This window comes from Arctopsyche grandis, chromosome 7 (genome assembly GCF_051622035.1).
Source record: "Arctopsyche grandis isolate Sample6627 chromosome 7, ASM5162203v2, whole genome shotgun sequence".
NCBI lineage: Eukaryota > Metazoa > Arthropoda > Insecta > Trichoptera > Hydropsychidae > Arctopsyche > Arctopsyche grandis.
In genome coordinates, this window is record NC_135361.1 from 10,937,656 (window position 1) to 10,952,290 (window position 14,635).

Sequence of the window (14,635 nt, forward strand, 5' to 3'; positions counted from 1 at the left end):
CGTTCTTGTAATTTTTACATAATTTTAAATTAACAATTTATATATTATATATATACGTATGTGTGAAGTAGAAAAAGTAAATAATAATTTACTACTAATAGACATGTCCGGTAGTAAAACATAATAAACATGTCCGGTAGTAAAAAAGAAAACATAAAGAGACGTATGAAATTAGGATGGAGTGTATTTAGACGAATGAATGTTGTTTTTAAATCAATAATGCTACTCTGCCTGAAAAAAACGATCTTCGATCAATGCGTTTTGCCATAATGACGTATGGATGTGAAACTTGGACATTGAACTTTTGAAGATGCTACACAAAATCCAATATACTAATCCAATAATCCAAAGACAAGGGTAGTGGACATAGTGAATAGAGTAAAGAGATTAAAATGGCAATGGGTGGGCCACGTGGCTAGAAGAATGAACGAAAGGTGGACAAAATAAGTGCTAGAATGGTACCCGAAAGAATGCAAAAGGGTAAAAGGAAGACCGCACGAAAGATGGGTAGACGAAATAAGGAAAATGTGTGGGGTGAGATGGATGAGAGTTGCGCAAAACAGAGACGAGTGGAAGCGTGTTGGAGAGGCCTTCATCCAGCAGTGGATGGTGAGCGTGTTTTGGTCATTGTTTATTTCATGTTTCATTCATTGTTTATTGATATAGTAGATGTATGTAGATGATGATATATGTAAGTCAATTTCACTGGTCAATTGTCTTAGAATATCATGTGATTTAAAAAATAGTTAAAATTCTAAAAAATCTTACTTTTGTTTCAATACAAAGCTAAATAACAGACGCCCAAAAATATAATTAAAATTCATCGAATGAAATTGAATCGTCGGCGAAGACTTTCGAGAGTTTGAAAATGTTAATTAAACCAACCATAAAAATACTGATATATGTCCACTTAAGCTATTTCATTCAATGTAACAAATCACACACATATAAGAATCCCGATTTTTCACATATAAGTCGTAATAAATAAAAACATAAAAACACAACTGCGCACATTTTCCATACCGAAAATATCTCCAGCGCTCCTTTTAGAAAGTGCGTATCAAAAACGAGAGTCCTGCTGAATGGGTCGACGAAAAAATGGCTTTTGTCGTCGCCCAAAAACCCGAAAGCCCACCCCGTCTGTCCAGTAATCTTCCCTAGGGCTATTTCGGTACATAGGGGCCGTATCACAATTCGCAGGGCGAACGTGCGTGTCGGGATGTTGGGATGAGGGCGGCTTTTGTCGACTCTGCGACATTAACGGCCTGACAGATACGAAACATACGCCACACACGCTACATAGAGTTCCTTTTACGATTGCACAACACAATGTTATTATGGTCGTTATGTAAACATTTTCCAATGCTCGATATTCTGCGTTGAAACGTATCGGGAAATTTTTCGGAAATTAAAATTTACTACGGTACCTTTTCGCGTATGAAATTCGCAATCGGTTCGTGTTTGTGTCGTTAATATGTATATTATATATACGTATGTATGCTAAATTCAAATATAATTAGATTTTTTAATCCCTGCAACGTTCCTCAAATGCTATCTTATCAAAATAAGGTATTTTTATAAACATACATACATATAATATGTTTGTAAATATAACAATACATACGCTATTTTTTATTTTTGATATATGAGTAATTTATATGTATGTATATGTATATGTATATATGTATGTGTATTTTTATATTTATGTATGTATGTATGTGTATTTGTGTATTGTATATGGATGGTGTACATATATGTTTATATAATTGTGTTTGGCCAGGAAGGCGCATTGGGTTTACCTGTTAGGCCTTCCTGGTATAAATTAAATAAAAATAAATAAACATACATATCTCCAATACCTGTTTCACAATAAATTTATATATGTTTATTCATATATGTACCAAATATTATATAAAGAGTTATTGTTACTATGTTGGTCAATATTTTCTCTAACAAAACAAAATTATATTTATAAATTAATAAATGATCCAATTTCATTACGTAAAATTATATAAGAAAAATAAGTATTTCTCCGAAGCGTTCTCTTGATATTTTCTGATACATATACATACTCGTATTATAATTAATGCTTTTATTTCAGAAAAGATTTTCTTCAACTTTTTATGATTATTAAAAATAATTATAAAATAATAGAATAAAAAACCAATCAAACTTTGTAAAAATATAGTTTTTTCTGAGTTGATTTTTTTTCAATAATTTTAATATATTTTTTTTTAAGTTTCAATTAATTTTGTTCTTATTCCATATCTTTTTTGTGGTTATATTATAAACCAATACAGTTGGACTACTAAATATGGTAAGAAATTTTGATAACTGTCATTGTAATCTGAGTAATTAAACCAGGACAGTGGAGTTGGAGTCGGAGTAGTGGAGTCGCGGTGCTTTGGCCGGAGTGAAAAATGAGCGACTCTGACCATTTTTTTAATTACGAAATTTTAATTGCGTAATAATTAATGTGTATAGCGTGTGAATATTAAACGTGTAGAATTTGCTGGGATCTACTGGGATCTGTTGACGCCATGGTTCCATCCATATTGCCGGAAGAACAAATAAATAGAGCTAAGAACGCTCTGTTTGAATTAACGATTCGTATGAAAGATCTTCGAGTGGGAAACGAGACGATATCATGCAGCTTTGATCAATCAATAATTGAATTATCATCATCTTCATCCGACACCACTAAATCTGAAGACGATTTTGAAAAATATCTCAATGAGCAAGATGAAATAAAACGTCCTCGTTTGAGTCCCAATATAGCAGACGAAGGAGCCTCTATTTCAAAACTTAAAAATGAATGTTACGATGCATTGAAAATGGTGAAAAAAATTGACCGAGCTTATAATTTAAATGTTAAAATGGCAATACAGCAGTATCCAGAAATCGTAAAAGATTCAGCGTTGATCGTTACAGCATTGCCGAAACCCAAGTATCCGTAGAGCGGTTATTTTCCGCTCTTAAAATCCTCAATTCTGATTTGAGAGCTTCTACGAATACAGATTTAATAGAAGCAATGTTGTTTTTAATAATAAATTCAAATATATAATTAATAAAGTTTGATCTTGCTTTATTGTTATGCCTATAACATGAAAAGTATTTGCAAAGGTAGGAAAACAACCTGATAAAGTAAATAAAACTACATTCAAAAAAATCATTAATGTTTTCAAATTACACGAAAATTTTGATTTTAACATCACAAAGACAAAGCACAACATTATTCTTCATAAATAATAATTAGTTTTGATAGCCATTGTTGATCACATACGAAACAAAATTTTGAATGTATGTATGTACTTAAATTTATAATAACAGGTTTAATTAAAGTAAACGCACATTTATATGTATATTCAAAAATGCAAAAGCAATATTCTTTGGTACCATTAATATTCAAAATCTACATATTTTCAATATTTCATATCTACATATGTATGTACATATGTACATATATCCTATATTATACATACATATATATAAAATATCTTTTCAATAGAATCGATGTGTTCCTTTCATGTATAATATTTCACTGAGTAAATACGAAAATAGACGAGACAATCAACATTCAAATGGTATATGTACATATGTATGTAAGTCAAAAGTCATTATATTTTTACAATATACTTACGTGTGTGCATATATACATACATATATATGTACATATATTCATATACATACATACGTATAGTATATCATCGATGAAATACAAAATAAATCTGCCGATCAAGTTATTATATATATATATATATATATATATATATATATATATATATATATATATATATATATATATGTATATATATATATATATATATATATATATATATATATATATATATATATATATTTATATATATATATATATATATATATATATATATATATATATATATATATATATATATATATATATATATATATATATATATGTATATATATATATATATTTTTTTTTTTTGACCATTGTGGCGCTTTAGGAATTCCTGTTATGCCACAATGGTCTGTTTAAAATAAATAAAATAAAATAAATAAATAAAATAATATATATATGTATATATATATATATATATATATATATATATATATATATATATATATGTATATATAATATGTACTAAAAAAGTATTTTATACAAAAATGTCCACACAATGTATTATATGTCCATAATATTACACGAGCGGCATACAATTGAAAACGTAACTGCAATTATTCTATTTCTAAACGAGGCAAATCTCTGAAATTTTCCAACAATCACGCACCCATCACCGGCACGTGTAAAGTTTTCCTACCCGTTTCCGACTAAGATCGGCACGTGGATACGGGCTTTGTAACGATCATAAAATTAAACGACAAACAAAATGAATCGATCAATTGGCAATTTCCTAAAAAAATTTTTGACCCAAATCAAGGCCAACTGACCGGTTTGGATGGAAAACACTACACGAGTGACATTTAAAGATAACCGATCTAGATTTATTATTTTTTTCGATTCTTACATAATTTCAAGCATCGTCTATAAGTTTTTGGTAATACATTTTCCAATATTTGCTGTAGCATATTTAATATTAATTAATCAATATTCAGTATGAATGAAATATTCATGTATATGCATATCAAAATATCTCAAATATTATGTGGATAAGAAACCTTTTTTTTGTTGTTGTACAAAGTTCTCGTACAAAAACAATCCGAGTTTATTATACATACATATGTATGCACATACAAAAAAAAATTATGTTTGTGTGTGTGCAAATTTCACACACCCGAGCAACGCTGGGCGAATTCAGCTAGTAAATTATATGAAAAATACAAACTGTCAATGACATTTGTATTTTGATTACGAATGAAGTTGCAGTGCATAACAAATGCAGTTACGCATTTCCAATTAAACATATAATCTGTATATACATATGTACATATGTCGTTATACTTATGCAACTATCACAAGAATATATTAAAATAGAATAACTTAAATCCGTCCAAATATATCCAACATTCATTGAAAACGAGTTATGTAAATCAAATATGTATATAATAGTACAATTACGTATTGTTCAATGTAATATTTGTATTAATGCTTTTTAAAGTTGTGGATATGTCGAACATGTGAATGTACTGTTATGGAGTTCAACGACTCTGAAAGGACCCTGTAGGTATCCTTTAATAGGTAATTGTTAGGCATTAGCATATTAAAGAATTAAGTACGGTGAGCGTACACGGAAGGATCAAGAAAAGGACAATTTCGTCTAGAAACCTGAGTTTTCCAATATTTTTAAATTTTATTACACTTTCAAATGTATTTGTTGTCAAACGTATATATGATAAGTGTATGTTTGACAACAAATTTTTGAAAGAATAAGAGGAACATTATTAAATATAATTTATTTCACTTGACATTAATTTAAAAAAATACAGTTGAAACAAAAAAAAGTAATTGTATTGATCTCAAAAAGTAATTGTATTGATTTACATAATTTATTTATAGTTTTGGACCATTGTGGCATTATAGGAAGAACCTAATACGCCACGATGGCCAACGCAAGACAACAATAGAAAAAACAAAAGCAGAAACATATGATAAAATATTTAGATGTGACAAACCCATGACTTTATCTATAATATGTATTTGATGAATATAAGAAGGTCACACAACAAAATTCGCTAATTAAAAATACATACACGTTCACACATATCGGTTATGTGAGCATTTTCGATACAAATTGAGCGTAAATGTAGGGAAACTTCTACAAGACAAAAGTTCTACTTCCGGTAGTCGGATTTTGTTCAAAAAAATTTTATTACTTAAAATCACTATAAATATTATACACACAAAATATCAAGAAGATAAAAATAATTTAAAAGGTCAAAAAAATACTACTTCCGGTATACAAATTCTGACCAAAGCCTTATCAACTTACGTAAGTGCATAAAAAAATACAAATATAATTTTTTAGCTTGATACGTTCAGGGGTGTGGAATGAATTGTGGAACAAAATTTTTGACTTTTCTAAGCGGAAAAACTCCAACTTTCGGTTTATTAAATTTAGTGATTTTTGTTTATTTTCATCACATTGATACAAGGATTATACTTTACATTTAAAGCATCAAAAAAAATAATGGAAGAAAAATTATACAAGTAAATTGCCAATTTCATCAAATTTTATATAAAACTTGGTATTAAGCTTAAACTTCTAGATATCAAATTTCAGTTCAATACACTTCAAGATTTCTTAGAAAAACATAAAAAAATTCTCGATTCTCTATAGTAAAACTACATACTACTTCCGGTCGAGGTACAAATATTTGGAAAATACTTATTGAATCCAAAAATTTAAAAAAAAAGAGGACGCCTTTAAGAGGAGGTACTATTTTCAATCAACTTGAAAATTTGAAATTTAGCTCGTTTTGATTAGCATTTCAGTAACCGATATTACGTTTCAGTTCGATAGGACTAATGGTGGTAAAAAACCAGACAAATCATAAAATAATCTAAAGAAAATCGCAGGTACAGCCATCGTCATCGTTATCAATATTTAACTTTATTATAAACACAAAATGAGCGAAACGAAATATGTCAAACTTTGTTGATTTCTGAAAAGTGTCTGGACCAAATTTAAGCTTTTCAAGTTTAAATTTGTTTTAAAGTTTAAGTTTTCATACAACTACAAAATTGATTATTTAAATCGAATCAAAGAGCCAATGCAGTAAAAAGTATAAAACGTTTATACCTTAATTGGAATTGAAAAATCTATAATCCCACATATTAAAATTATGTCCAAATTTTTAACATGTTACGTTTATGTTATGATGCTGATATTTTTTATGCAATCTGATATTTCAACATCATTTAAAGTAACATCGTTAATTTATAGGTTTTTTTTTTCAACAACAAACACCCACTGTAGATTTATAACAAGGGATTAATATTCCACTAATTGAATTTCAATGCTATACGTTGACATTTGATGGACCAAAATAAATTTTCGGTTATATAAATTGGATTTTTTTATAAATAACAATTCATTAAAGAAATTCGAAAATTTTTTAAGCTGGATAGACAAAATTTTCGCCATTATAGAATTCAATTTCATAAAATTCCCTAATAGGCTATTTAATATTTTATAAATAAGTACTGCTTAATTTGATTGACTTGACGTAATAAATTCTCTTCAAATGTATTTTAAATCTTAGAAAATGGTTCCAAATATTAACAGCGAAGAAATTTAACAGTTAATGAAACTGACATCTATAATTTTCTATAATGTACAACTAACATAAATTCATTAATGTTTTTTATTCGAAATAAATACGAAAGCATGCCTATATATATATATATATATATATATATATATATATATATATATATATATATATATATATATATATATATATATATATATATATATATATATATATATATATATATATATATATATATATATATATATATATATATATATATATATATATATGAATGTATACATTTACATATAATAATTATAATAAAAATGTGCCATTCAGAAAATGACCAATTTTAAAATTATAATTGGAGGTCGATTATTTTTAAGTATACTATTCATTATTACACAATAATGGAAAAAAAAATTAATTATTATTCAATTAAATGGAAAAAAAAAATATTTAAGAAAACAAAAAAATTATAATATTTACAATACTTGGAATCAAATCAGAAAAATTCTTAATTTTAAATCCTTGTTATGCATAAATTTAAAATTGTTATGCAGTATCTATAAATTTCAAAATACAGTTTTATCTTTTCTTAATTGTAATAATCGTAGAATTTTAAATGTAATTATCGAAAAAAAACACATTCGAGCCTGTAAACAAGATTCGGCTTAAAAAAATTTCAATTAACCTTTTCTGACGGATCATATTGAATGGCCATCAAAATTAATCCTCAATTAGGCTTATCCTACTTTTGCAACATATAATACGATCATAATGGCTATAAATTATGAAATATCTCAATCAAAAATTTTAATCCAGCGCGTTCATAACATGGATGATTGACGTGTACGCACACATAATGCACGGATTACGGAATAAATAAAGAATTTCGCCCAATGAGCTCATTTATTTTGTATTCAGAGACTTAAATGTTTGAGAATCTATAGCCAATGCTAATGTTCAAAGGTGATGAACCCTTGTTTACCTTTCGTTAGATTTATGCCCCTTGACTGAGACTCGAATTACGTGATGGCTCCTTAAGTCACAATATATAATAAAACTACCAATTTCATTAAGAGAAAATTCAGGTAAAAAACATCTTGGAATTTTCCAAGACTACGTTTTATTTATACACACTACTATAACTGAATTCCTGAAACGTTATCGTCTTTGCAAAATTTGTTGTCGTAAGACGAATTCTCGCTCGCGTTCCGTAAATATATCATACAACAGTAAATTGTTAAGTTTTGAAGACACATAATAGAACACACACTTTGTGTAAAGCTTTGAGTCTCACAGCCAACGTTTAAGGGAATAATAATGCTTTATATATAGTACAATGCTACAAAATATATGTATGTATTATACTTTGAATATACATATGTAGATACATTTGTAAAAGGTAGCGCTCTGTTCTTGGCGACGGGCTATTTTAGGAAAGGTACTACATATACATATATGTATATAGCTTCTTTTGTGTTTCAAACGTGTGTTCAATCAAAAGAAAATTTAACTATAAGAGACGACGATTGGTAGTCTGAAAAAACTCCGTCGTCTGAAAGATGATTGATTTAGTGCGACGCGAAATACAACGACCCAAAATATAAGAAAATCGAACAAGGTGGAATATTTTTAAACGTTATTTTCGTAAAATCATAGGAATTTGAAAGAAAATATTTTTTATAATGAACCGTAAATAATTCATAAAAAACCTCATTGTGTAAGTTTGAAATTTTGTTGATAAAAGTTAATACATGTATTGTTATAAATCTCCAAACACGCATTTCTAATATCACATGTGTAAAAATATGTACAAAGACATTTTTTGCCAATACAAATGTATTATTTTCCCTTCCAAGAGTGTATATATGTATGTATGTATATATAGAATAGGAATAACAAAATGTAACATTATATATCAACCCTGATAAATACGAATCTAGAATTATTTATTTATATATTTTTAATAGGTACATTAATTCGCTTCGTCATTGATTGAATATAATTTATTTTATAAATCAAACCAAATTTAAAAAAATAAGTATTCATTATACCCAGTTAATCTAATCCTGAGCTAAAATTTTGAACCCGGGATTTCGGGACCACAATTAGATGATCTCGGGATTCCGAATATTTATTCGTGAATATTTTCAATTAAGAATTTTCTTGATAAATTTGGTCAAAAAAGACTATACAATTTAGTTCACATGTAAAACAATTACTTTTTATATGATATGTGAATATATTTATACATAAAATACAAGGTCTAATAGAGTATAAATCGATCGGTAAAATGCTTATAAAATTCGAACAAGCTAAGAAGAGGTATGTAAAAATAAAAATACCTTAAAGACGGGATGAAAAGTAGATCTCTATTGCTCCGTGCTGGTAAGTGGTGGAGAATTCCATTTGATATAATTATATTAAAAAATATCGATTTAAAAAGAAATGATCAATCCCAAGTTTTTCAGGATTACGTTCACTAATCCCGGGATTAGTGAACGTAGATATTGAAAAACGACCGGATTGGAGTCCCTAATTATATCCAATTGAATATGTAATTGAGAACAACAAAGATTGAACTTAATTGACGTTATATAATATATAGGTATGTATGTATTATACTAAACTGTACAGAAGTGGCATCTGAATACAAAAATATAATACGGAAATTATGTACGTATATATTCAAGAGATTTGCTCAATGCATGGAAAAATGACTTGAAAAGTATGATAAAGTGTGAAAAGTATGAAAATATCAACAGGGAGGTTTCAACATATGTATGTATTCATAAACATATATATTATATATAAATTCCATAATAAAAATAGATGGCATAATTCTTACCGAATTAAAATGTTGTTGAAAAAAAAACATCGAAATTGGTACAATTTCAAAAGAAACCAAGTTAGATGTCATTTGAAACGACATATGATACTTAATGATGATACACGATAGCGTGACTCGAGGCAATGGAAGGCTTTTTCACGGCGATTGGGGTTTTCAGGAGTGGAAAACAGAATTTTCCCCAACTCCGATGAATACTTACAATGTGCGAAAAAAAGATTGCGACATAATAACTCCATGTGAAAAAAAAACACTTCAGAGAAAATATAAAATCGACACGTGTATCGTATTACTATGTTTATTTTTATTCTTCATAGGGAAAATATTGTAAGATTGACTTGTGTACGCGAGACAACCTTAAGTGTATTTGCATTTACTTTGCAATGAAAATGATCGTTGCAGTTATTTGAAACATATTCAAGAAACAATTTCAAATTTGAATACATGACTGAACAATGATAGAAAATTATTGTTCAACATCTGTACAGTCTTCGTGTAAATTCAATAATTAAGAACAAAGACATTATTCCGTACCCTGCATAATAAATTCGGTCTTAAAATACCATGTATTTAGAACGCCAAGCTTTGAAATCTAAATATACTAAATCTAAAGCGCTTCTGAATGACTATAATTTGCAAACAATGTTTACTTAAGATAGTATTATGCGTTTTGTTTCATATGTCGTGTATGAAATGAGTTCATTTGTTATCACAGCCCATTTGTTGTTACCAACCCAATATATAACCTATCATAACACTTATACCATTAAATCCATCTCATCATCGTCTTTTAATCAAATTTAAATATTGTTTTATAATCTATCGTATAAGAAAGAAAAGCTTTCTAGTAATTCGTTGCACGAAAATTTCATGGAAATCGTAATTAAAATTTATTCTCATTGTTATTTTTTGAGCTCCAAAATTTCAACTGAAGCTTTTCGCTTAATAACATTTCCTATACATATGTATATACTTTTGTATCATTGAACGATTCTTAGTAAAATTTCAATTCAAATTAAATATAAATATGTACACATAGTACTTCGTAAAATGAAACATTTTAAAGGAACACGGAAATGAAAAAAAGATCATTACTTCGATTAATATATTGTGTTAATGACTTCATTTTGATGAATATTTTTTTTTTGTTTGTCTTTCTCACGTATTTTATCATGTACATAATATTCATATACATATATTCAGACCTATTATCCCAAAACGAGTCTTGACTAAGCTCGTAAGTATGAGCTAGAGAACTATTCTATAAAAAAATAAACTAATATTCGTATACCTATACATAAAATTTAAAAATAACAATATTTGATGAGAAATATTCGAAATATTGCTCATCCAGCTTATTAAACCACCTACAATCACACCGTAGACTTCCAAGAAAGTATAACGCATTTAATACCTGTTTTGAATAAAAACGAAATCCTTACATGTTATGTTCAAGCCGTACGTAAGTCGGAAAACGCACGGGAAAGCTAATTTTGAAACTTTCGTGGGGTGAACGAGCGACCGTCCGATTTTCCCGTCTCGCTCTCGCGGCCGGAAAATCTCTCACCGTCAGTTTTCCACCCCTCCACCGAACGATGGCAGGCTATAAAAGGGGATGCACAGGCACCCTCCCGTCAGTAAGCGACAGGGTTTCACACGATAACAACATAAATCAAACGTGTTCGTGAAAACTCTCGCGCGCGCTAAAACTTCTTCAACCAAAACAAATACATACAAGTTCGGAACCATACCATCTTCTCCTGTATTACCGTTGCCAGCAATCATCATCTGGCCACCGATGGAGGAAGTAGAAACTGCAAGAGGGGCGCGTCTCCTGAGGGCCCTGGGGCGCCGCCTTGCCAGAACTCGTCTCTCGGACGACGACTGCAGGAGCTCCAGCACAGACTCCAACTCCAGCAGATCTCGGAGAAGCGCTGGCTCCACCACCTCAGTATCTCCAGACCCCCGGGAAATCTCCTACTCCAGTAGCGATACTGGGAGTGAAGATTCACCCAAGAGAAGACGAAGACCCAGATCCACCACCTCGTCTTTCAGAAGAGTTTTCCAAAGTCTCAGCATCTCCTCCAGATCTCACTCATGCAGCAGTGGAAATTCGGATTCAGACAAACCGGCTCGGACGAGCAAGAAGAACTCACAACCTAAGAAAATCTTACGACCACCAGTAACTTACACATACGTTCGTGGACTATCAGGACTGCCCACACAAAGAGTACCTCTAGGTAGAAACCAGCATCAGACACCTCGACTCGTTCTAACAGGCATTAGTCGATAAATCGATAGTTCAAAATTATTAATTGTTTTTATAATATGTAGCATTTTATTAAAATATAAATTTCCTATCACTTTGCGAATTGATTATGTATTTATCACACGTAGAGAGCAAACATAGATTTTGACTACTATTTAAAAAAGAGGAATTTTCTTAGCAAAAGTAAAAAAACATTTAGGAAAGATTTTTCTATAATATTTCATATATAAGAACACTTATACGATTTAGTATAATTTGTGTCAATTATGTTATAAATTCACGTGTTTATTATTATTATTATTATTAAAATTATCATTAGAAACTTTATCGAATTGTATGATTAATGGACCAACACTTGTAAAAAAAAAGCTATCGACACCGGTGTTGTTCAGTTTGTGATAATAGTAAAACAATTATTTTAGAATGTGATAAAGTCTGTACTAATTTGGAATTTGAATAATTCGTAAAATAAGTAAATTAATTAATTTTAAAGTCGCATGAAGGAATGTACGGATTGATTTTATTATTTTTATATCGGTTTTTTTTTATTATTTTTGAATCAGATCGTGTCTTGCATATTATAATATGACCAGTCGATATTTAAATATTGCTAGTTTGAAAAGACTGCTAAAAACTACTAATTATCCTTTTTATACGATATTGAAGACAAAAATTTTAAGAATAATTATTAAAAAAAACGAAATAAATACAAATAACAGAATTGATAACATCGGAATTTGGCAATTCAGAAATAACATATTTCTTGTTTTTTGTGCAAAACACTCTTAGTGCCTTTTCGATTGTACGAAAACGTATGAAATCTACATTTAAAACCAAAAAAAAAAGAAAAGCTAAATTTAATTATTAAAATCCCTTTCATTATGATTTATTTAAATTCACTGTTGAACAAAATTCAACTGCACTGATGAAAAATGTTTCGACATACATAACTTCTCTATAATATTATATATGTATTATATCTCTCGACACCAATTTATATCTAGAGTAAAAATTTTGTTTCTCCAAATTATTAAAAAAAAATTAAATCACCTTAACTTCAATATTTCATATCAAATCACCTATAAAAGTTTTCTTTTAAATAAATATAAATGTAATTTTAACGTAATGTGCACCTAGCCTTAATTCATGATTAATTAATTTATTAAAATTAATCACGTCGGCCTGTATCGTACTACGTTTATATTAATATAAAAATATACATATTGTAGAAAATGTACTTTGTAACTTAATTAAATTAAATATTATAAAAAGGTTTGGTACGGCTGTATGCCATTTATCTGTAGACGATTCAATAATGTGCAAATTATACGCAATGAAATGTTTGGTATATCGAAAACAATAAAAAAATATATTGAAAAATTAATTTACTTTTGAATTTTTATCCTTGAATTATCCTTTCATATTACTCATACAATGAAATAAACATTTTCAGATTGATCTTCATAAATAAACGAATCGCTCCAATTGGATTACGGCGATTGAAGCATATGGAATTCGAAAAACTACATTTGATATTAAATACAATACAAGTTTATAATGATTCTAATAAAACCAATATAATTCTTTACTATTCAGTTTTACACTCATTAAAACAATTTTTATGCTTACATATGTACATACATACAAAACCTTACTTATGACTTACTTACTCTTGTTAGTAAAATTCTCCTATTCATTAGAACATACATACATATGTACAGCTTATTTGAAAATTTTAATTTGTAATAGTTGCGGAAGTAACTTATTATTCCAGAAAATACAACACAAATGGAAGTATTTCATATGAAAATTCAACAATAATGGAATAAATGTAATCTTGAAACAAAACGTAAAGTCATATTGATTTATTATATATTTTTTTTTCATTTATTCCATTAATCATGCATACTCGTCTAATGGTGCGTACGAACCAAGCCAACGAACGGTCTCTGGGCCAACTTTTTAAACCAGTAGCGTACAAAATATCGAAATAAAAATTAAATTTAAAAATTGAAATTAAATATCAAAATTAAAACTATTATTATTATATTAAAATTAAATTCAAATATCAAAATAAAATTATAATCATTATATTAAAATTAAAATTAAATATTGAAAGTTAAAACAGAACATGCACAATTTAAATAATTTTTCGAGATTGACCTAAAATTAGATCATCAACAATCACATACAGGTGATCCTCGACTTTTCTTTGTCGAAGATGTTTTGACTTACGAAGATACGCACTAAGATCGAAAAAAAATCAAAGAATTATTATTTTTACTTCCCCGTAAAGCACAGTTACTGAGCATATATCA

At 28.4% G+C, this 14,635-nt stretch overlaps 1 protein-coding gene across 1 annotated transcript in view; it reads left to right on the top strand.

Moving 5' to 3' along the window:
* LOC143914760 (uncharacterized) overlaps nucleotides 1-14,635 on the top strand; it is a 1,424,209-nt gene that overhangs the window by 869,725 nt on the left and 539,849 nt on the right. The gene's annotated exons all lie outside the window — the stretch shown is intronic.